Here is a 25,232-nt window from a genome sequence, read left to right as displayed (position 1 = left end):
TCTTGACTTTCCATGCCTAAAATGCTCTCCTGAGCTTATCAGCCAGACTAGAAGGCCTTAAGGACTGGTTCTGTGGTCAGAGTGCTATTTAAAGCAATTGTCATTCTATGAGTCTGCTGTATGGACTTGCTTCCCATGTTGGAGCATTCACTCCTTAATTCTATTATCATTACCAGATACTTAATCCCATCGATATGATCACTTTAACACTTAAGATGGTATTTTTACCACCCAGTTTAAGGGGGATTTGGGGTCCCATGGCAGATTTTCAAACTGTACCCTTAGAAGTAAGTCCATAGGAATGTATGCAGAACTATACAGCTTTACAGTTGCAAACTTCATATACTTCGTAAGCCTATTGATCCCATTTACCAGACTCTATAATCTTACTGATAGGGACTGCTTCCTTTTCTTCATGGTGCCCCCAGGTTTGAGGCATTTAACTGCATTCAGTAAAAGCTTATTTAAAAAACAATCAGACATTTTAACCCCAATGCCCAAAGAATCGGCTGTCATGGCTTTGGTCTTATGATCACTGTGGATGGATATAGCCAATAATTTAGATTACCTTACACCAGAGTAGAGAGACTAAGTGTCCAGACTTATTTATTTATCTGAACTAAACAGCCTTTGTTATGATTGGTCTGAATGACAAAGCAATCCTTATAGAAAAAAATAGAGACAATAGCATTCTAATCAGATGGTTGAAGAGAAGTATGTTCTCACACATGCCCAAGGGCCAATTCTTTTTATCATCCAAAATGAAGAAGAGCAATTCTCTTCTGCTGTCATCAAGCTTATTACTAAATCATGTGTGGAGTGATCTCTCAGGCACCTGCCTTGGGACCTGTCATAAACTCTGGAGAGCTCACTGCAGTGCGCAGGATTCAGGCAGCTTTTGATAATGTTATGTTATATGGTCTTCATTATCCTTCCAATAGTATTGATGACACTTCAGAGATGAAAAGGAACAAGATAAAATGAAAAATAAAGCTAAGAGAAAAGCAGACCTAAGCTCATTTTTTTTTCAGAGGCAGCATGTGGGTGTTTCATTTCTACAAATCACATCTAAAAGTGGACAGCAAAAATCTAGGGTGGATAGCCCAGCCCAGGCTAAAATGAAGGAGGTGGAGCCCTTTCCAAATGTCATAAAGCCTGAAAAGAAGGAGAAAAGAACAGTACAATTGGCTAGTCTAAGAATAAAAGAGAAAGTGTTCCAAGGGTGGGAACAAGGCTCTGTATTTCCTTATAAAATGTGGATAATTTGTCAGAAATTCAGAGGCTTCAAATGTCTTTAATAACTTTGTACGTATAAGGTCATTAATAAACAAAAAGATGCTATATTGATAATTTAAGAGTTTGAATTTCTTTATTAATTATATATATATCATCTTTTGTAAATCATATATTTGCCATCTTCCTATTATAGGCTTATTGCTTTTCATAGTGACTCAAATTATTTATTTACTTAATATATGAATCTATTATTTACTTACTAAATAAATCTTACTTATTTACTTTATAAATAGATCTATCACTTATTTAATAAATCTAATAATGGTATTACATCTTATTTAAATTTTGCCATTTGAGGAAATTAAATGTGTATGAAAGGAACTATTTTTAAAAGTAATTTATTCATCTATCTTGAAACATTCATTGAACACCTGTCCTGTGCAGGATAGTATCGCTGCCACTTGGGATATATCAGTAACAAAATCTACCCAGTCCCTGTGCTTCTGAATCTTCTATTCTACTGTGTGTATGCACATGTGTGTACTATGTGTCGTGTGTGTGTGTGTGTGTGAAGTTAGTAATAAATAAACATGAGGAAAAGAAGCAAGTAATCATATAGTATGTTAGAAAGTGATGGCACTGTGGCTTGATGGGTAAAGCTGCCACCTGCATCCCATATGGGCACCAGTTCGAGTCCCAGGTGGTTCACTACCAATCCAGCTCTCTTCTGTGGCCTAGGAAAGCAGTAGAAGATGGCCCAAGTCCCTGGGCTCCTGCACCCACATGGGAAACCAGGAAGAAACTCCTGGCTCCTGGCTTCAGATTGGTACAGCTCTGGCCATTGCAGCCATCTGGAGAGTGAACCAGTAGATGGAATCTCTCTCTCTCTCTCTTTCTCTCTCTGCCTCTTACTTTTGAACAAATAAATGATTTTTTAAAGAAATTGATGCCTATGTTGTTGAAAACAAAAAAGCAGAGCAAGAGTGGAATGCTCTGGGTAGGTAGGCTGTTGAGATTGCATTATTAAATAGGATGGTGTTGTTGGTGGATGGCTTTCTTAAATATTTATTTATGTGGAAAACAGCAACAGAGAGAGGGAAGGAAAGAAGAAAGAAGGAAGAGTGAAGGGAGGAAGGGAAAGAGGGAGGGAGGGAGGGAGAGAGAGAGAGAGAGAAAGAGAGAGAGAGAGAAAGGGGTGGTGTACTAGAGATGTCTTCCATTTGCTGGTTCCCTCCTCAATGGCCAGGTTTGTGCCAGCTTGAAGACAGGAGCCAGGGACTCCTTCCTAGTGCCCTGCATGGGTGGCAGTGGTCCAAGCACTTGGGCTGTCTCCTGCTGCCTTCCCAGGCATATTAGCAGGAAGCTGGATCTGAAGCAGAGTAGTTGGAACTCTACCTGACTCCACCTGCTGGTGTTGCAGCTGGTGGTTTCTCAGGCCCCAGTGGATGACATTTGAGCAAAAGCCAGGAGAAGATGGGAAAGACAGTCATGTGAGTGTTCATGATAAGAAATTCTAGTAGAGAAAGCTGCTTGTGCCCCGGTTCTATGGTAGAAGCATTTCAGGTCATCTTGAGGAATGCAAAGAAGGCTAATATCTCCAGAACAAAATGGATGAGAATTTTAAAAAGATGAGGTCAAAGAGAAAAGGAGATCACTCATGTGAGAGCCCATGTGTCTTTGTAAGGATTTTAGTTTTCCTACTGAGTACAATGGGAGCAGTAGGGTGATGTGACTTGGGTTTCAGCAGGCTCAATATGACTGTCAGATGGAAAGCAGACCTTGTTGAAGAATGGATAAGTGCTAGGTAAACCACTGGGAAGCTAGCAGTAGTTTCCTGTTGCTGCTGTTACAACAAACTGCCCCAAATATCTCATCTTACAGCCGCGCAGATCCATCTCAGAATTCTGGAAGTGAAGTCTGGAATCAAGGCTGGGCTGGAATCAAGGGATCAGGCAGGGCTGTGTTTCCACGGGAGGCTCTGGGGAGAATTGATGTTTTTGCATTTTCTGGCTTCTGGAGGCTGCCTGCATTCTAGAAATTGCACCACCCCAACCTCTGCTTCCTTCCCTGCAACTACTCTGACCCAGATCTTTCTGCTTCCCTTTTGTAAGGAGGACCCTTGTGATCACATTGGGCCTACCCAGGTAGACCAGGATAATCCCCCCACCTCAGGATCCTTAATGTAACGACAAAGTCCTGGTGGCCACATAAGGTGACCCAGTCACAGGGTCAGAGGATTAGGATGGGGACACGTTTGAGAGAGGGTGAGCAGACATTATTCTTCCCAGCACAGGCTAATGATGTAACCCAGGGTAGAAATGATAGTGATTTGGAAAGGGAGGTTCTTTAGGAGAGTGGAAAGGGTTGGATGTGAGAAATTATTTGGAAGGTGAATCTGAGAACATGTCCTAGTGGAGTAGATGTGTGTTGTGAAAGACAGGTGAGTTAAGGATGCTTCCAGGTACCCAGATCCTATGAGCTGTAGTCTGCAAGGGCTCTGGTCATACCTGCCCCCTTTACCACTGCGTTCCCAAGACCTAGACTAGGGCCCAACACAGAGTGAGTGCCCCATAAGCATTCATCAACCTTCTTGTCACAAATAGGTATGATTAGGGAAAACTAGAGAACACAAGGGGGAAACTGCCAGAAAAGATACTATCTTCAAAATCACTTTAACATTTTTTATTAATTTGTCTTAATGTTTCGCCTTATAAGCACATTTTTTCTACCTTTTTGTGGCATCATTATAGTTGCTACATTTTGTCCTTAATATATATATATATATATATATATATATTTTTTTTTTTTTTTTGACAGGCAGAGCGGAGAGTGAGAGAGAGAGAGACAGAGAGAAAGGTCTTCCTTTGCCATTGGTTCACCCTCCAATGGCCGCCGAGGCCGGCGCACCGCGCTGATCCGATGGCAGGAGCCAGGTACTTCTCCTGGTCTCCCATGGGGTGCAGGGCCCAAGCACCTGGGCCATCCTCCACTGCACTCCCTGGCCACAGCAGAGAGCTGGCCTGGAAGAGGGGCAACCCGGGACAGAATCCGGCGCCCTGACCGGGACTAGAACCCTGTGTGCCAGTGCCGCAAGGCGGAGGATTAGCCTAGTGAGCCGCGGCGCCGGCCTAAAATATATTTTAAGGAAGTATTTTCCTATACTCATTCTCTTCATTGAGATCAACTTGATATTGGTACTGCTTCTTTCAGTGGATGCTTTGTAATTTGTGTATTCATTCAATCATTGTTATTCAGGTAGTTTTAGCATTTTTCACTAATCTAAGTAATGCATATAATTAAAATATTCTTTACATATTTTCCCCATTTTATAGTCTTAGTACAGAGTCCCAGAAGTGGAATCTCTGATTAAATGTATGGCATTCTTTTGTAGACTTGGATGCAGAGTACCAGGTAGTTTCTAAAATGGTTGTTCTATTTTTGTTTTCAAAATTCATGTCTGAGTACATCTGCATCTATGGATTCTTCTGGGTAATGAGTATTACCACTGAAAACATTCTCCTTCATTATGTGAAAAATAACATCTTGTAGTTTTTCACTTGTTGGTTCCTTTTCTTTTTGCAACCAACCGTTATTACTCTTGTGAACTATCTTTTAATACTATTTTATTATCTATTATGTCATCATTTTCCATTAGTATATCCAACCTAAAAGACATATTTTAGTAACACTGATTATAAATCAGGAGGAAGCATGCAATATTTGAAGACCAATAGAAGGATGCACAGTGAGAAGTGTGGACCCAGCACTGTGATACATTCATCAGGCTTATGCGGGTCTGCGAGGCCTCTGGTCAGGAGCCTGATTGTCTTATGGAGACATTTCCACTCCCTCTCTGTCTGAAACATTCATAAGGTCCAGCAAAGAGCATCCCAGAGAGAAATGTTGAAGGAATGTTTTTATATTAGGACTGCCAAATAAAATATCAGGAGCCATATTTTCAAATCAATGTAAATCACATGTTTTCAATATTTACAAAGTTCAAATGAAATTAGATAACAAAAATTCATAAAGAAAGACAGTAGAATAAACAACTTGTGAAATTGCAAAGGGGACAGAGAACATTGTGGGTACCGTGGGATAAGACACTGTTTCTATTTCTTTTCTTCAACTATTTAATTAATATCTGCAGGAATAAGCAGCAAATTAATATATCTTGAACTGATGCTATATTAAGCAATGTTGTAAACATGGATAATGACTTAGAAACTACTTATCTGGAACTTGAAAAGGTTACAAATATGGACTAAAATCAAAATGAGATTTAACTGGGAGAATGTAAACTAGTACATCTGGGAAGAGATTGAATCAGACTCAGAGTCCTCTTGAGAAATCTGCTAAGTGAGAAGGCGCAGAGCAAGTGGGTAGCTAAATAAAAATAAATTTATAATGTAATATGGGCACAAAAAAGGTCAATGCAATTTGAATTGCAAAAAGCATTTTTTTTTTAATAAAAAGCAAAACAGGATGAAATGGGAAGTGGTAATCAAATGTATTCTTACAATTTTGATGATAGTCTCTGAAACCTTTTCAGACAGTTAAGCCAACTTGTCAGTAAAGGATAGGAATTATTTGGGAAGGAAAGTCTTTAATAAGCAAGACACATTTATGTGACAACTGGAAGCTCCCACAGATGTCACTATAGAGTATATATTGTTATTCTCTGCAGCTTGTCCTGATTTTGAAGTATTTGGAGAAACCCTGAAGCTCTTTGCCACGTCCCTTTGTCATTCTCATTTCCCTTGCCTGGGCTCTTACCCTGTCTTCCCTGGATTATCACTATTTAGCTGCCTTATCAGCTTTTTCTCCTACTATTACATTATTTCTTCATTTTCTTAAAAGATTTATTTATTTATTTGAAGGTCAGAGTTACACAGAGAGAGAAGGAGATGGTGGGGGGGTGTCCTCCATCTGCTGGTTCACTCCCCAGTTGGGCCTCAAGGTCAGAGCTGCACCTATTTGAAGCCAGGAGCCAGGAGCTTCCTCTGGGTCTCCCACGCAGGTATAGGGGCCCAAGGACTTGGGCCATCTTCCACTGCTTTCTCAAGCCATAGCAGAGAGCTGGATTGGAAGTGGAACAGCTGGGACTTGAACTGGCACCCATATTGGATGCCAGCAATTCAGGCCGTGGCCTAACCCTCTATGCCACAGCACCGGCCCCATGCTATTACGTTAGATGGCGCATTCTTTGCTACTGAGAAAACAAGCAATGGTCATCCTTCAACCATAGGTTAAATACCAGCTCCTTGCTAACTTCTGTGTGCTGCCTCACTTCCCTCCAGTCCCAAATTGAATTGTTTCTTTCTTGTAGCTACACTACATGTATTTACTATATTAACCACATTCTTCTCCATCCCCTTCCCTATAGTAAATCTGAAGCTTCTTTAGGGCGGGAAACAATTTTAGTTATTTCTTCTGTTTTCCATAACAACCAGCCACAGTACCTTACCACATTTCTCTTAGTGAGGAATTTCATGCCATGTGCTTTGCAGTGTGTGTGTGGGATAGGGAACCTGAAACCCATCCAAAAGCAATGAAGTAGAAATTAGCTTTTCTCTCATTAGCTACCTCTCTCCAAGTTTACCTGCCAGATTGAACTGATCTGTACTGCACTCACTGTAAATTTTGAAACATGCTAAAATTCTAGAAGATAGGAATTTTCATCATCCTACTTATCATCAAGAAAGTGGCCAATAATAGATAACAAGGAATGTCTATGCTAGCAAGTGTGATGACTCACTCAGAAAAGATTGAACTAAGGATAATAAGAAACAATTATCAGTTTCCCATCCCTTCCAGAAAATGAAAAATTAATGATTCAGGAAAGATTTTGGCTGCCGTGTTAACACTGGGGCCTAATTTTATTAGAATAAACCTCTAAAAATTTTATGTTTATGAATTTTCCTAAAAAATCTCTTCAAACAATGACATATCAACATTGTAGAAAGCCAAGTAGATTCTTCTTATTTCTATGTTATTTGCTAGCCCAACAGGATTCATTTATCTACTGCACAATAAATGAGCATCTATTATGTACCAGGAAGTTATGGATGCAGTGTTGAACAAAACAGCTCTACTGATGTCCCTCATGAACCTCATAATCTAGTACTGGGTTTTAAAATTATGTATTCATGGCTAAAAGTGGGCTATGAAATCAATTAGATGACTTCTGACCATCCTTCTGGAAAAAATGATTTAGAACACAGAAGGGCATATTAGGATGCATTGCATATATTAATGGTGAGTTACTTTGTTATCTTTTATTTTAGTTATATGAGTATGTACATATATTTTTACTATATTTGTTTCTGTGGGTTACGGTGAAAAATATAAAAACATTTTTTTAGTGAAATTTATACTATCTAGCACCTCTGTGGTGCTTTCAGTAAGATAGACACAACTCTGTGAGAAAAAACAACCCAGTTAATGCTCTCTGCAATTCAGTGAATTAGTACTGTTAGTCCCACTTTAAAGCTGAGGAAATAAAGAAATAGACAGTGGTAGGCAGGACCCAGAGCCAACAGTGGGAGGAACAGGACATGAACCTAGATAAACAGCTTCAGAGGTCACTCTCCTATTGCTTCACTGATCTCCTTTGTTTTTGTGCTGAAGCCATTGAAGACGATGTTAAGGGTATGACTTGCCCCGGGAGGAGTGTATTGTGTGTTGCAGGCCCAATGGGTGAGATCGTCTGACCTGTTTTATAACTATATGTATGTATGTAGGGGTTCTTGCAAGATGAGAAAATAGGTGTACTGGTATGTAGACAGAGTGGGGCAAGGCAGGAGTATGCTCCAAGACCTCTGGGAAAAGGTGGTACATGTGTAGGGGGAGGGGAGGGGAGCTCCTGGGAGTGGTGAAGAGTTAGATCTAGCTGAGCTAATGGAGGGACAGGAGCCTGGTCCAGCTACCGCGTCCTGTCATTAGAGTAGTTTAGAATGGAACTTAGTTTTTATTCATATCCCCTTCCTACCAAGGCCTTTGGCAGAAAGTGGTTTCAGTCCTTGTATTGCTAGCTACCAGCTATGGACCTTCAAAGCATTTATGCCATCTGCATGCTTCAGTGTTGTGTCCTTACTGGCATTTCATCAACATTATTTTCGTTATTGTTTAATCTGAATTTGAAGGAGGCAGTCTTACACGTAAGGATGGGGGAAGCAAGTTCCTTAAAAGTGTGTGAATTAGTGGGAACACATGTTTACAAACTTTAAGGAATATAAAGATCATCTGGGAAGCATGAGAAAATGCAGAGTCTTGACCATATCCCCAGAGATCCCACATCAATCTGTGCAAAAGTAGGGCACAGCTAATGACTGCATTCTATTTTGAGAAAAAAAGGAGAATGTTATAGTGGAAAACAATTCAGAGGCAGCGAAAAGATATTCCAGGAGGAGATCCCACTCAGAGGGTCAATGGTCCACCTCCCCAGGAATGGTTTGTTGTCATATGGCAGCTCTGTCCTAGGGAAGCTCTTGGCTCTTTGTCGCACAGACAAGTTAAGACCAATCGTGAGCTTACGAGGGGTACTGTAGGAGATGCCATCGTTGGCAGACACCTTGAGAGGAGTAGACATTCATGATAGCAACTTGGAGGAGATCACTTGTCATTATTTAATTTATTATTCACCTAGGTGTAATCTGCAGTCATGACATGACCTGGGAAACAAGGGTTATATATCTTGGTAGGCAAAATGTGTTCTGTGAAGAGAAGGAGAGCAAACAAAAAAGCAAGTGACAGAGTGAAACATAAATTTGAAGGTAGATCTCACACTGCCATCACTTTATGTTCTTTACTCAAGTATCTCAAACTGTTTGAGAGGCCTGTAGCTTCCCCAGACTGGATCAGTAACCCCCAAATCAGACAGGCTGTCTGCTGTCTTCTGTTTGAAAGGGTAAAATGACCTTAGGATGTCCTCAGATAGCCCCTGAGGTTTCCATACTGCAAATCGCTCTGAGTAAAGCTTCAGGCAGAACTCAAGCAGCTTATAGGTAGGTGATAGCAAAGGGGAGGGAGGTTCAGGGAAGGAAGTGGAGAGGACATCAGAGTACATAATGTGTGAAGACTTTAGAATAAAAAACAAGGCCAACTAATAAGAACTTAAATATATAACTGCTTCTTTTATTTTATTTATTTGACAGGCAAAGTTACAGAGAGGTGGAGAGATACAAAGAAAGATCTATCTGCTGGCTCACTCCCAAAGTGGCTGCCATGGCTGGAGCTTGATCAGGCTGAAGCTAGGAGCCTGGACTTCCATCCATGTCTCCCATGCGGGTGACAGGGGCCCAAGTATTTGGGGAATCTTCTGCTGCTTTCTCAAGCACATTAGCCAGGAGTTGGCTCAGAAATGGAGCAACCAGGAGTTGAACTGGTTTCATATGGGAGGGGGGTGTTGTAGGAGGTGCCTTGACTTACTGCACCACAATGCCACCCCCTTTAACTATTTCTTTATCATCTGCTTCCTTAGGAGTCACACTATATTTGAAAATGTGCATCTTTTCTCTCTTAAATAATGGCTTTGACTAAAGCAGATCAATGCTGGTTGTAATCACTTGAGGTTAGGCAGATAAGATATTAGGTTGTCCTGGTAGACATGGATGATACCTGCTTGGGACATCACATGCCATTTCACGGTATCTGGGTTAGAGTCCCAGCTCTGCTTCCTGATTCCAGCTTCCTGCTAATGCTCACTCTGGGAGGCAGCAGGTTATGACTCAAGTAGTTGGACCCCTGCATCCTATGTGGGAGATTGCTGGCTTTTGCCTGGTCTTGCCCTAGCTGTTGCAGGCATTTGGATAGTGAATCAGCAAATGGAAAATTGATCTCTCTCTTTCTCTCCCCACCCCCCAACATAAATAACATTAAATAAGTAACAGTACGATGTCTCATGTTCAGCACTATTGACGTATTGGGGTAATAATTTTGTTGTGGGGAGTTGCCTTGTAGGATCTTTAGCAGTATCTTAGTCATTGCCCCACTAGATGGTATTAGCACCTTTCCCACCTCCTCCATTCCAACAACCAAAAACTGCTTGCAGATATTGACAAGATGATGCTCTGGAGACAGAATTGCTACCCTCCCCCACCCCACACCCATGAAGAACCACTGCATCCTAGAGTCACTAGTGACCCAGCTGCCCATCTCTTCCCTTTTGTGTGGCACCAAGTCAATTGCTTCCCTATGACTCTTCCCACCACCCTCTTGCTGCTCTTGATGCTCCATATGCATCACAGCTGAGGTTTATGGAGCTGAGCACTGTACTACTTGATACTATTAGCTTATTTTTGACCTCTGGGGAATTTCCTAAGCAATTAAAAAATACCTATTGTTTCTGTGTTGCTGAAAATACTGCCTCAGGATCTGAGAGTTATTGATTATCCTACAAAGTTTCAACATGTCTGGTAGTTTCTAACGTTTTTATTTATGCACTTGACTGATTTGAGGGCAACTGCAGGGTTCATGACATTTTATTTCTAGTGAGGTCAGCCAGGCCTGGGGGCTGCTTCTTCTGTGGAAATGCCTCCCTTCCTGCCAACAGTGGGCTGCTGCTCTTCAGGTCACGGTTTTACCTAAAGTGGACCTTTGTTCTGACCAGTCCTCTGCTTTCCTAAGTCATGTCTTAATGTTGCTAAATCTGAGTCAGATAAATGATTGTATTTCTTCTGTTTCCTGTTTTAAAGAGTTTGCATTAACCGAAGTGTTTCTTGATTATTCATAGATATTTATTTGACTTTCCTCTCTGTGCACTGCTATGTAAGTAAGTACTTGACTTACAGGTAGATTTATGAATGCATTCTGTAGCTCATCTAGATAACAGCACAATTGGTTAAGGCAGTTCTTTGGACAAGACTATCATGAAGTTCTCCTGTTAGGAAAACAGTCTCCTTGACCAGACACTAGATAGGACTCTTTGAGCCCTTTCTCAACTGGGCCCTGTCCTTGGGTTTCTTCCGCGAGAGCCCAAGTGTAGCAAGAGTCCTACCAAATCAGTTTATTGAGAATTTCCCACCTGTGGTATCTGACCTGGTCACTGTGGCCTGCTGTCACCAAGAAACTTATTGGAGCAATTGAGCAAGAATCTACTGTTTCCTCTGATTTCTTTGTCATTTTCCATCACCCCGCCCCTACAATCTGCCCCTTGGCTATCAGTTCCTACTTGTTCTTGTTGTATTCAGAATTGAGCCCAGTTCCACAGTGAGGTCTCTTTCCCCTTATCGCAGCAGTTTCTAAATAAAATGTGTTTTTTTATCATTTCTGCTACATCCCAGTTCTAATTTTCTGTGACTCCTCTTCAACTTTAAAAGCTCATGGCAATTGCTAGCTGGGGCCCGATGTTTGCCTATGCTCTATAACAATACCTTGAGGGGTTCTTTAGCTCAAGAAGTTATAAAAATTTATAACCAATAGGATTGGCTAGGAAAAGTGAGAAGAGCTAAATCTATGAAAATATGTCATGATTAATGAGGTTTATGGATGCTGGAGGGAAGGCAAGTCCACTGAACTACTGTTCTAGATGCTCTTGAGGGCAAGTAGCCTCCAGGGAAGAAGGCCACTCTGAGCTGAGGAAAGGAAGTCAGGGCTGGCAAGCCTAGTGCAAGCCTGAGTCCCCAGGGCTGGGGAAAGCAAGAGAAACCTCAAGGAGAATTAAAGGGAACCCAGATGACTGTTACTCCTCTGATTATGCCATAAGTCTTTTGCTAGGTGATATAAAAATTAGCGGAGAGTTAAACTTGTGATTATAAAATAAACTGAACGTATGTCATTGTAAAAATGAAAAGAAAAAATAAGAAAGGAAGGAGGAAGGAGGGTGGGAGCGTGAGTGGGAAGCAAGGTTGGATGGGAAGTATCATCATGCATTTAATGCAATTTAATCATTACACATATGAAATACATAAAATTTGTTTGCCTTATATAATTTTTTTAATTTTAAAAAATTATTTGTTGTGGATTCATTCTGAGATAAAGAGTGCAGTGGGGACAAGAGGTGCAGAGTCACCACACAGACCCTGGGAGTTGGGTGAAAGCAGGCCAGAGGCGAGCAGCCCACAGACTCATTTATTTCAGTTGGTACAGCAGCTTAAATAGCCAAGGCAGCCAATTCGGTCAAGGGGCGGTTTATGCCCTAACCAATCACAGCCTGTTGCCAGACAGTATCTGAAGCCATCCAATCACAGCCTGTTGCCAGGCAGGCTCCGTTGCCAGGTGGGTTTTGAAGCCATTCCTGAGTAACTGACCCTTGCTTGCCAGCGGCCATCTTGGCATAGCCTTCTCATTCCACCACAATTATTATGCTCATCTATATCAGATATTGAAATCTCAAGATAGGACCCCTCTGAGCCTTGTAAATAAATTACAAGAAAAGAAATAGATCTAAGCAGAGTCTGCAGCTACTACTTTAAAGGGATATGCCTTTAAGAAATGAATACAAAAATAGGTGCATAGCCTTGAAAGAGATAGTGCAAACAAGGGCACCTAAAACTCGGGCTTCATCAGCTTCATGATAAATATGACTTGGGATTGAAGGACTTGCTTTTCCCTTGCCCTCAGCTCGGAGATCTGAAATCAAGGTTGTAGGCAAGAAGTGGGAAGTCTCACTGGTATGATTAGTTCCAGGAGCAGGAAGGTTCACACTGAGGGAAGGACAGGGTAACTGAGGAATATTACACCACCCCTTCAGGAATCTGACACTCCATCAGCTATTGTTGAGAGTGGTGGGAGAGAAGGATTCCATGTGGGATCCAGGAAGGTCATATATTCATGGGCAAGGGGCTCTAGTCACCTACTGGGGATGTCTAGAATCAGGAGAAGTCCAGGGGGACTTATGCGATCATAAGTCTGAGAAAATGCACTTTCTACTAGTATTGTGATTCTTTCCGAGGGTGGGTGGCTCAGCAGAGGTTGTATGAATAGCAGTAAGTTTTAATTAAAAAAAAAAATATTTCAAGCTGGCGCTGCGACTCAATAGGCTAATCCTCCACATGCGGCGCCGGCTCACTGGGTTCTAGTCCTGGTCGGGGCTCCGGATTCTGTCCCGGTTGCTCCTCTTCCAGTCCAGCTCTCTGCTGTGGCCAGGGAGTGCAGTGGAGGATGGCCCAAGTACTTGGGCCCTTCACCTGTATGGGAGACCAGGAGAAGCACCTGGCTCCTGCTTCGGATCAGCGCGGTGTGCCGGCCGCAGTGCGACAGCCGCAGTGGCGATTGAGGGGTTAACCAATGGAAAAGGAAGACCTTTCTCTCTCTCTCTCTCTCACTGTCCACTCTGCCTGTCAAAAACAAACAAAAAAAAATTTCAGTTCTTTAACCCAAGAATGGATTTTAAACTAAACACAATAGATGACAATTTGGACTCACTGGGCTCCAGTTGATTGAGATTCTCCATTTCTTCACACTGAGTAGCACTCATGGCAGGCCTGATGTTATGGCTGCTATATCCTTCCTGTGTGTTCAGTCATGCCTGTTCCCACCAGCCAGTTTTTGTACCAACCAAGGATCAGATGTGTTTATTCTTAAACTGGCTTATTATTTTACTTTTCATTTTTTGAAAATTTAACAATATAAACACAGATAAAGTATAAATGTGGAAAGGATTGTTGATTTTGTAAAAGCCAAATTAAATGGTCAGTTGAGACTTGATAGAAAGTCACTAAAAATGTGTAGACAAAAGGGTGAGACAAAAATAAAATAAAGATGTGAAACTGTAGGATTTTTCATTTAAGTTGCTTTAAAAGTACCCATAATTAGGTTCTTGTTTCATTTTAAAGGCACTTAAATAGGAAAAAATACACAACAAGGTCTCTGGCTGTGGTTTATAAGAGAACTGTGATCCAGAATATAATCAACATACTTCTCAATAAAGGCTTTAGCCTTATGTCAAAATACTATACTTTTATGTCCATATGTATGTTTTAAATGAAAATAAAGTATATTAGATGCATTTGCATCGTTGTTTTAATGCCTGATGTTTTGAATTATTTTTTCCCAAATAACTGACTAATATACTAGCTCCAGTTACAAAACAATATGTATGGACTTCTGGCATTAATTCCCAATTCCTCCTCATTAGAACCTGATTTAAGGCCCTTAGGTGTGGCCAAGTGGGTGCTTTGTTTTTGGGACCCTATGTTCTTCTCTTACCCTCATGTCCTCATGCTTGGCTAAGCCTCCTCTTCTGCCCCATTAATATTCTGTATAGATATGGCCACTCCCTTGTATGAGGAATTTAATAACAGTTGTGCAGAAATCTCCGCTACAGCCTGAGTTTGCATATGAAATAGCAATGTTCTTGTTAATTGATTTCTAATGATTTTTTTGCTTTCTGTTAATATATTCTGCAAAATGCCTGCTGCAGTCACTTGTTACTCAAGAATAGCTTCCGTCCTTGCTTGCTGGTCCCTTGAGATCTTTGCTTCTCTCTGAGTACTTATGCCTGCTGGCTATATGAGGTGGCCTGATGCCTCTTTCTTCTGTCTCCACTCTAACAGGGAGAGCAAAGATTGCAACTCTTTAAACTTTGGAGGGAAGAGTTATACTCAGAATAACTTCAGTTTTCAAAATGGACTCCTCAGTGGGTAGGCACATATGTATCATAAAGTTAAAAATGAGAATTTTTTAAAAACAAGCTTATGTCCTACAAACTTGGGAATTCAGGATTTGGAGTTGATTTCCTGAGAATGATATGGTCATCTTGGAGGAGAGGCTTATATATCCACAGTTGAGAAACAGATAGAAGGATACTTCATAAAGGTTTAAGGATTTTTAGAAAGGAAGAATGGATGAAATAATATAAAAGTGAAAAGCCAATAAGAAGACTTTCTAAGCAGAAACAGAGAGAAGAAAGCAAGTGACAGGCATAAGCAGAGATCTTTGGAGAGACAAACGGAATATTTATTCACTGACTAGAGGTTATGGTCACGACAGACAGATTAAAGGGGAGTTTCATGTATGAACCTGACAGTTCTATGAGCATATTTTTCCATTTGGAATTGAACACAGGCAAAACAATTTTTTATCCTTAGCCATTATTAGGAATGAATTAGAAAAACTCTCTAGAGCCCAAAGTGTTCTTGAATGATTTGGCTATGTCATGCTCAATAAAGGTATGGTGAGGACAAACTGATCAGCCCAGAGGTTTATGGCTGGGAAAGATATGGTCCAGAGCATCCCAATAAAATTCCTTAGGATCACCACCACCATCGTGTGCAGCAGTAGCAGCAGCAACTGCGTGTATTAAGTGTCTGCAATGCTGTTGTTTTCTGGAGAAGTCTGATTCCTCCTTTTCATTCACTATTCTAAAAACCTACTTCACCTGACAAGACATGGACCAATGATTATATTTCTTTTTATTCCAGAACTCAAAGGGCTATCTGTCGCTGATGATGTACTAAAACAGGCTGTACAGATTCAAATTTACCACAAATGCCAGATCAGAGATTCTGTATTTTCCTTTGCCTGTTCTGATGGCTTTAAATCTTCTGAAAAAAGGTGAAGAAGAAGGTTCTGAATGCAGGAAGCCTGATCTGATCAGCAGCATTCTGAAATTAAACATTATCATCTACTAGAGGGCCAGCATGTGGGACACAGATTCTCTCAGGTTCAAGGATTTGAATTCTTTGCTTGTCTGGCCATCAAGTGATATAATCTGAGTAGATAAAAGAGCGAACCAAATGATCTTAGTCAATGCATTTTTAAGTTATTTTTGAAAATTTATTTCTTTTGACTTTGATTCAGCTATTGAGAAAGACTGACCTTTCAAGTCTTTATGTTTGTATTCCTCCAGCTAAGAGCATGCAGATTCTTTACATGTCTGGTTTTAACTTGATGGTCGCTTGAACTTTACAGTTTCTGCTCCCATTATCTGACACAATCATTTTATGAGATCCAAGTAATAGGGATGGCTATAGTACTAACATTTTCACCTCCAGGACATCTAGATTTGTGAGATTATTCCTTTACGAGTCCACCCTTAGAGGAATAGCTGCTTGATTGAAAAGGAAAAAAAAAATACCCAGTAAAATTGGTACGTGTAAAGCACATTCTAATAAAATTTAAAAGCGACTTAAGGGGAAATGCAAGCTGGAACTTTCCTTTCGTGTCTACAAGAGGTCAGATATACCTGTTGTTTATTAAGTGCCTGTTTTCATTTTGCTTAGCATCATACTTGAATAGAATTCTTATATGTACAGAGAATGTTATCTCTGTTTTACTGTGAACTTCAATATAATTGTCCTTTTGCCTGTTTTGCTGTATTTAGAATAGGGAGGCAAGAGTGCGAATGATATGAGGCTGGAGTCAAGATGTTTCAATTCTGTAAACAACTTTGCTTTTTCATCTTTGTTTTCCAGAGACAATCATTCTTGAGTTACATCACCCATTCCTTCTCCCCACTGCTCAGGATTAAACATGAACCAATGGCTTCCAGCGATGACCATGATGTAAGTTTTGACAAAGCTACTATTCAGTAACAAAAAGTCTTTTTTTTTTTTTTTTTTTTTGACAGGCAGAGTGGACAGTGAGAGAGAGAGAGAGACAGAGAGAAAGGTCTTCCTTTGCCGTTGGTTCACCCTCCAATGGCCGCCGCGGCCGGCGCGCTGCTGCCAGCGCACTGCGCTGATCCTATGGCAGGAGCCAGGTGCTTCTCCTGGTCTCCCATGGGGTGCAGAGCCCAAGTACTTGGGCCATCCTCCACTGCACTCCCTGGCCACCGCAAAGAGCTGGCCTGGAAGAGGGGCAACCGGGACAGAATCCGGCGCCCCGACCAGGACTAGAACCCGGTGTGCCGGCGCCGCAAGGCAGAGGATTAGCCTAGTGAGCCGCGGCACCGGCTAACAAAAAGTCTTTAATGAATAGCTAGAGAATATGTTTGCTTGGATTTGGTTTCTATTGAGACATAAGCTGTAGATGCTAAACAAAAGTGAAGCACAACTCTGAGTTTGAAATAGATGAGAAGATTCTTTACCTTGATCTGATTCCTGATAATGGAAACTAGACATGGTTTTGTGGTTATATGCATGCTTTAACACTATGGGAATAACTAGTGTCTGCTTAACTCTGTGGAAAGTGATGGCCGTTTGATGGCTCTACAAGTCCCACATGGAGGTAAGCGTGGGGCAAAGTAACTGTAGGCTTTTACTAGAGTTCTATAGACATCCTCCACTCCTGTAACATATGAAAAATTCTAATTACTGTGAGGATTTTCTTTACATGGTTATTTTTAGCCAACATCAGTTTGCTAAGCTCTTGTGATTGTCCACAATGATTTGAATTTCAGGCTCCATTGATTTAGCAGGATTTTTGTTTCTTACAGTCATTAGAACATGGGCAAATATTTAACAGAAAGGTTACATGCCTGTGCAGTCTTGTATACTTACTTATTACATGATTATTGTTCCTCAAACTTATAAAATTGTATCCTCCACACTTAGAAATTTGAAATGTATGTATTTGTATTTGGTCAAGCTTCTCTTTTTTCCAGTTCAGTTACGTGGTTGGGCCCACGCAAAGTCAGGTGGAAAGGGCTGCTAAGGTGCTATCACATGGAAGCATAAGTCACCTTCTCCACACGAGAGAGGGAAGGGGGACCAATGGCTTAAGCACAGTAATCACAATGAGGTTTCACTTCACCCCAGTTAGAATGGTTATCAGCCCCAAATCTGAAAATAAATACTGGTGAGGATGTGGGGGGAAAGTACCTAATATACCGTCAGTGGGAACATAAACTAGTACAACCATTGTGGAAGACAGTAGGGAGATTCCTCAGAAATCTAAAAATAGATCTACCAAATGACCCAACCATCCCACTCCATGGATTTACCCAAACAAAATGAAATCAGCATAGAAAAGAGGTATCTGTACCCCTGTGTTTAGAGCAGCTCAATTTATAATAGCTAAGATGTGGAATCAACTCAGATGTCCATCAACTGATGACTGTATAAAGAAATTATGATATCTATACACTATGGAATACTACACAATGGTTAAAAAAAATGAAATCCCATCATTTGCAACAAACTAGATCCAACAGGAAACCACTGTATTTACTGAAATAAGCCAGCCCCCCAAAAGGCAAATATAGTATGTTTTCTCTGATATGTAGTAGTTAATATGGAATATGAAAAAAATGTATGGGAATAAAATAGACATCTTGTGATTTGATTTTTGTTTTTAGCTCTTATTTATATACCAGTGGAACTGTGGTCTTACTACTTTTTATTTGTTGAATTATTATGATTCGTGGTGTGTTAAGCCTGTAATTATAAAGTGGACAGAAATTATGTTTTTGAAACATTAAATGAAAGAAGAAAGGAAGGAGGGAGGTTTAGGGGTGGAAAAAGAAAGAGATAGAAGGATGGTTATCTTGCTAGAATTGTCCCTATGAAATACATGACATCTGTTCTCTTTATATTAATAAAAAATAAAAAAAAATCTGAATAAGGGGGCTGCAGCAAATGAAGGATAAATTGAAGGTTTCTTCCACTGCAGTCTCTTAGATCATTGAGGGTACAATGTTCCAAACCATATGTGCTGGGGCCATCTGCAGTGACTGCAGACAACAGTAACATAGTGACACCTGCCAGGACCTTTATGCAGAGAGCATGCCCTCATCACTGTAACTGGTTGCCTGTAGGCAGACAAAACTGAGGAAGTCTGTTGTTTATCATCGCTAGCTCTGGCACTGCCTTCTCCAGGAATTCTATCAGTAGATATGAAATAAAGTAGATTCTAGGAATGCTTACCATATTATAGCTTATAGTCCATTAAAAGCATAAGAGACATTTGCTAAGGATCTCTCAGTTTGAATTCCTGCAGAGTGTGTGGGCATAAAATGACACAGTTTTCTGATAGTTGTGGTACTTACATTCTTATATAAGAAATATATATTTACAAATATATTCATTTATATGTGTATAATATTCAAGTCACACTCATTGATTTTTACTTATTGCAAATATTAACAACAACTGTGCTCTCTGTCCTTAATTTATCTGCTTATTGTCATACTTTGATTACATTTTGACTTATTTTGGCTTAAAATATGAATAAACATCTCATAGGTTGAGTTTCTCATGTTACTCCTCAAAGTTCCCTTTAGCTGTGTCAGCTTACCTGACATCTTTCAGGTGCCATGGATTTTTGCTATAAGCCTCAGCTCGTTTGCAGAGCTAAGATGGGGAATAAGTGAAACTTTAGTGAATACATTCATAGGCATACTTGCATGCGCTTATGAACAAGCAGGAGCAGGCTTGCCCTTCATTAGAGACATGGCTGTTTTTCCACATCTAGCAGAATGTGGTACAAATTCTTTAGACTGCATCTAAAGGCTTTCAGAGTCTGAGGGGAATCATCTTTTCCATCTTTACCCTAAGACTTTACATGTACCAGGCTGATCAACTCCCTGCAAAAGCCAGCTCTGTTTTTTTTGTTGTCGTTGTTAATGCTATGAGTCTTTTTCTAGTTGCTTACCCTCCACCCCTACCCTTTGAACTCTATTAAAACACAAATATTTTAGTGCACCCGTGGGCCTAATCACTGGTCCTTCCATGAACTCTTTCTCTTTGTAACTCAGAGTCCATTCATCTACCCTGTATTTCAACATGCACCTCGTTCTATCTAGCCTTTTTTCACCTTTGATGTTTCTGCCTTATGTCCTCAATAAAGATGTAAGCTCTTTGGTATCAGGGAGAATGTCTTTCTATTTTTGTACCCTCAGGCCTTGCATGGTTTCTGGAGCACTGGGGCCTGAATATGTGCTTATTATTTGCTGATGGATTGAAGTGTATAAACTAGGGGAAAGAGGCTAGTGAGGAAGTGGAGTAGTGTTGAAAAGAAGAGAAATGGCAAGAGGGCTAGAATTCCTTTAGTTTTAACTCCAAGGTTTACTGCTAGCCACAGATAAGCTGCTATTACAGATAAGCCTCTGGTCCCAGAATGCTGCCTCTGTGCTGCTGCTCCACCAATGATAACCTGGGAGGGGAGAAGGAACAGGGAGAGGAAAGAGGAATTGGAACTTAGCCTTTGCTTCCCTCCCTGCAGCTTGGCAGGAGCCCTCTGTAAGCCCATGCTCAGTCTAAACTTCCCTCACTCTCATCATCAGATATGCACAACTATTCACTCTCAGGACTATTTTTTTTTCAGAGTCATTTCATTACTTCAGCAACATGCACATTCATTTCTTTGCTTCATTTCCTGTTGAGTTTTTTCCAATTTTTGCTTTTATATGTCCTCTCCACTAATTCTTTAAATTTGCCCAATTGCATGTATGAGAACTGCTTAGTTTTGACACATACATTGAAAGGACTGTTTGAGATTGTTTAATGGGGTCTTAAGGAGTTATAAAACAGAGCTTTATGCTAGACTATTGTGTTATGCTAAGAAGCAAATGAGGGCAAGTTTGCAAAGTGAAGTGGAGATTTGAACATACCTTGTGGAATTGGCCTGTAGAGAGTGTTAGATCATTCAGGCCCTGCATTTCCCCTCTCTCTCGTCAATTATATAAACTAACTGTCCACACAGCCTGAATTTATCAGTTATTAGCTGCTTTATGGGATTGAACTGACTTAATATCATACCTACTCCAGTTGGGTCCTTGGCCTTGAACAAGACTTCTGAGCACCCTGGAGTTAAGCCACCAAGGGTTTAATTGCTTCAGATATCTCTGCTTGTTTGTAATTTGGATTTTGTTTGCTCCTAGTCCCTTGGGAGTGCTTTATGCTGTTCAGTTAATTGAAAGTGGCTAAAGCTGAATGAGGCAGCAGCCTTGCAGGTGGCATCATTGGGATCAATTTGAGAAGACTATTGAAATCCTCTTGCTTAGTTTAATAATTATCTCTGATTGAGGTAGGATTTCAGTCTTGAGACTAATAGGAGATTCCAAAAGTTTCCCATTGGCTTCAGGGAATAGCAATTCCCCAAGCAATTAACTTTTCCTAGAGGGTGTTTCTATTAAAGAATGCAAATATTAGAGAGTGGAATTTGAATGGCATACAAGAGAGGGAAGGATGAAAACACAGTTATGGATGAGTTGGAATGAAAGATAAAGAGACTACAAAAGATGAGGGGAAAGAAGGAAAACTATTAAAGTAGGGCAGTTTTTGAAAAAATAATGAAAAGGATACTGAATACAATTTTTTTTAGTGACTCTATTGTTTCTTGTTCCTTCAAAGTTCCTATCAAGTCCTGAAGCTATACTCTGTTCGAGAGTTCTGATACCTAGGGTGATGTATGCCTTTACAGTCTGCAAGTTCTGGACTAGTTATATTTTATTGAGTATCTTAGGGATGAAAAGTATTACAATACCACTAAGTTCTGCTTCTTGGCTAAGGATGGTTATTGTAATTTAATGGAGCCATCAAGTTCCATAGTAGTCAAGTGAGTTTTTCAAGGTGGTGAAAAAGGAGGAGCTAGCTCTTAGAATTCACTGTACGCTGGGCATTTTGCTGGTTGTGTATAACTATTTCTGAGAGCTCAGAGTTACAAGCCTGTGAGAGAGGCATTGCACTAAGGGGACAGACCTGTAGAAAATCTTCTCAATCTCATAATGGTCCTACTGCTCTAGTTCTCAATAAGAATATTAAATTATGAATACACAATTATAAATTAAAGAAAATGCATATATTTAGAAAGAGGAAAAATAATCACAAGATTTTGCAAATTTTAAAAAGCTAACAAAAATCACAAATATCAGTTTTTTTAAAAAAGAATAGCATCTTTATGAACTGTATAACTGCCTCACATACCTCTGTGAGTTTCTTTGATATTTAGTATAATCAATCAGTATAAAAATGTAAAATTAGCCAGAAATCAAGGTATACAGAAAAACAAATCAAATGCATACCCAAACCGTGAATACATTGCATTAGCTCTATAATTATGTAGTCAAATTACTATTAAATTGTATATACTGACTTACTGAGCAATATGTATGGCAGATTTTATCACTGGAATACTTGTTTCTTCAGGCTATTTTGTTGCTGTAGTAGCAATTTTGCTTACTGATTTATCTGGATGTGCCAAATGACATAAAGTCAAGATGCACCAGATATGCTACGATATGATACCCTGGGATGCACGCAACAGACAACTTCATGTTCTGATGTCCTGAATCTTTGTAGTACTTGTATAGAGGTATGCCCTATGAAAAAAAAGAATTCTTGGAAGTTGAAGTTTGCTCATAATTTCCATTCAAAAGTGTGTTGCATGTTTGTAATTATAAATGTGGAATTATTGAATATATTCCTGACAGGTAGTGACTTTTGTTTTGACTAGGTTTTATGAGAATTGAAGGAACTTCTTATAATTTTACACCACTGAGAACTGGAAGAAATTTCCACAGGCTGCCTTCTGGCTGTGTACATTTCAAATATTATTTCTCCTCTATTTTCCTGTCTTTCACCCCCCCCGCCCCCGGAGCTGTAGGGCATGTTCATATAACAAGACCTATGATACTGTACTATTTATGCCATGGCACAGGGTGAGTTCATACAGTGAGAGATGCAAGTATTCTAGAAGTCATAGCTATACCAAGATGGCTAGTAATGAATCCACTATACACAGAATTGATTCCGAACCGCATAATAGATATCCTATAAAACCCAAATGGAATGCATTCTCCACTGAGATTTCCTCTGTGGGCTTCCCAAAATTCCCACAGTCACTCCAATGACATGTACCACAAGGGAAGCATAATGAAAGGGAAGTCAGAGTGTAAAGATACTACAGTCTTTCCTGATTAGGGTTAAATTATCTGTTGTTTCTAAATTTTACATAAACATGTCATCATGTGAACATATTTGTTGGATGCCTCCTAGTGCTTTGTAAGAGTTCTATGCCAATGAGGGTCTCTGGACCATAAAGTGTTACTATATGATAGCAAATCAATCTTTGTCATTGAATGATTTATTCAAATAATTCAGGAAATACTTTAAAATATTTGTTGATTTAAGAGGCATAAGGACAGTGAGAGTGAGGGAAGGAGGGAGGGAGAGAGAAGAGAATGGAAGAGAAGAGTGATCCCATCTTCTGCATATGTTTGTTGAGTGTGCTGCCCAGCCCTACCCCATGCCCACAATAGCCAGGTTTATGGGGTGGGGGCAGAAACTGGGATCAGAGAATGCAAATTCCATTTCCCAGGTACACAGTGTCCTGAGGCATCATTTCTCCTTCACAGAGTCTGTGTTATTAGGAACATGGAGTTAGAAGCTGGAGGCAGGAATCAAACCCAGGTACTCTAGTATAGTACATGGGTGTCTGAACCCATGTCTTAACTGACAGGCTAAATGCTCACCCCCAGGAAAAATTTAATGGAAATATTATCACTCAGTTTCTCAATAGATAGTCGTATATTGACTTCAACTATTTCTTTTATTTTTCTCATTAACTGTTACTTAAATCATTTGTGAATTATAGCTTCCAGCTATTGTGTGTTATTACATATATATTCTTAGAAGACACTCTTTATGGTAAATCTTTCTATCCTCTAATATACCCATTATAGCACTTGGCATAATCAATAGATACATAATTAAATGATTAGAAGAAGACTGGCGCTGTGGCTCAATAGGCTAATCCTCTGCCTTGCGGCGCTAGCACACTGGGTTCTCGTCCCGGTCAGCACGTTGGATTCTGTCCCAGTTGCCCCTCTTCCAGGCCAGCTCTCTGCTGTGGCCAGGGAGTGCAGTGGAGGATGGCCCAAGTGCTTGGGCCTTACACCCGCATGGGAGACCAGGAGAAGCACCTGGCTCCTGGCTTCGGATCAGTGCAATGCGCCGGCCACAGTGCGCTGGCCACGGCGGCCATTGGAGGGTGAACCAATGGCAAAAGGAAAACCTTTCTCTCTGTCTCTCTCTCACTGTCCACTCTGCCTGTCAAAAATTAAAGAAAAAAATGGAAAATTAGCTAAATGAACAGAATATTGACTACATATATTTACTTTCCCATTGTTGCTAAATATATCATTGTTGGTATGATGAAATTAGAAGCCAAATAAAAACAGGTGATATGACCTTGAGAGTTTAAAACTTTGCAGTACAAATGGTAGTGAACCTCATGACACAAACAAACAAACAAAAGTTCCTCAGCAGTTAGATAAAGGCTGTTAAGGTCACTGAAACTTGAAGTTAATTTCACTTTTTTTTTTTTTTTGAGAAACTTAATTAACTTTAAAGAAGCAACTAAGAATGATACGTCTTTTGTGATTACTGAGACATAATTATAATACAAATCTTTGAGGTCAGTGGTCCTGCATGGAAAGTTAGTGCACAGTGACACATTGTTAATTTAACAATTAACACTCTTATCTATATCATCAGTGATCACCCAGGGCTCTTGACATAAGCTGCCTAGGTTATGGAAGCCTTTTGAATCCACAGTCTCCATCAGTATTTAAAAAAGCTATAAGCAAAGTTGAAGTTCTTTCCTCCCTTCAGAGAAAATTACCTCCTTCTTTGATGCCCACTTCTTTCCACTGGGTCTCACCCACAGAGGTCCTTTGTGTAGGACATTTTTTTTGAAATATCTTGGCTTGCCATGCCTGAAATGCTCTCGTGGGCTTTTCAGGCAGACGGTGATTCCTTAGGGGCTGATTTGAGGTCAGTGGGCTTTTTAAAGCAATTGTCATTCTATGAGTCTGCTCTGTGGACTGTTTCCCATGTTGGAGCACTCATTTTTAATTCTATTATTATTACCAGATACTTAGTCCCATCTAAATGATAACTTTCACACTGAAGATGGTATTTTTACCACCCAGCTTAAGGGGATTTGGGGTTCTATGGCAAGTTTTCAAACTGTACCCTTAAAAGTAAGTCTGCAGGAAAGTATGCAGAACTATACATCTTTACAATTACAAACATTATACACTTAGAGTACAGCTTTGGAAACAGTGATTCTTCCCACCCTGCCGACCCTCCCACTTCTAGGATGCTGGCTGTGGATTTGTCAAAAATTGCATTGATTGTGTTGAGAAATGTTCCTTCTAGACCCAGTTTGCT

General features: G+C 40.2%; 1 long non-coding RNA gene across 3 annotated transcripts in view; it reads left to right on the top strand.

The window, feature by feature from the left end:
* Nucleotides 1-25,232, top strand: part of LOC149127011 (uncharacterized) — a 552,476-nt gene that overhangs the window by 228,134 nt on the left and 299,110 nt on the right. For all 3 annotated transcript variants that reach the window (XR_016232097.1, XR_016232098.1, XR_016232096.1), the window contains exon 2: nt 16,593-16,682. This is a non-coding gene — a long non-coding RNA (uncharacterized LOC149127011). The remainder of the gene's footprint in view (nt 1-16,592; nt 16,683-25,232) is intronic.

This window comes from Oryctolagus cuniculus, chromosome 4 (assembly GCF_051225735.1).
Source record: "Oryctolagus cuniculus isolate XC-2025 breed Fujian yellow rabbit chromosome 4, ASM5122573v1, whole genome shotgun sequence".
NCBI classification, from domain to species: Eukaryota; Metazoa; Chordata; class Mammalia; order Lagomorpha; family Leporidae; genus Oryctolagus; species Oryctolagus cuniculus.
Note: the sequence above shows the minus strand (reverse complement) of the source record. Positions and strands in the feature narration are given on the sequence as shown.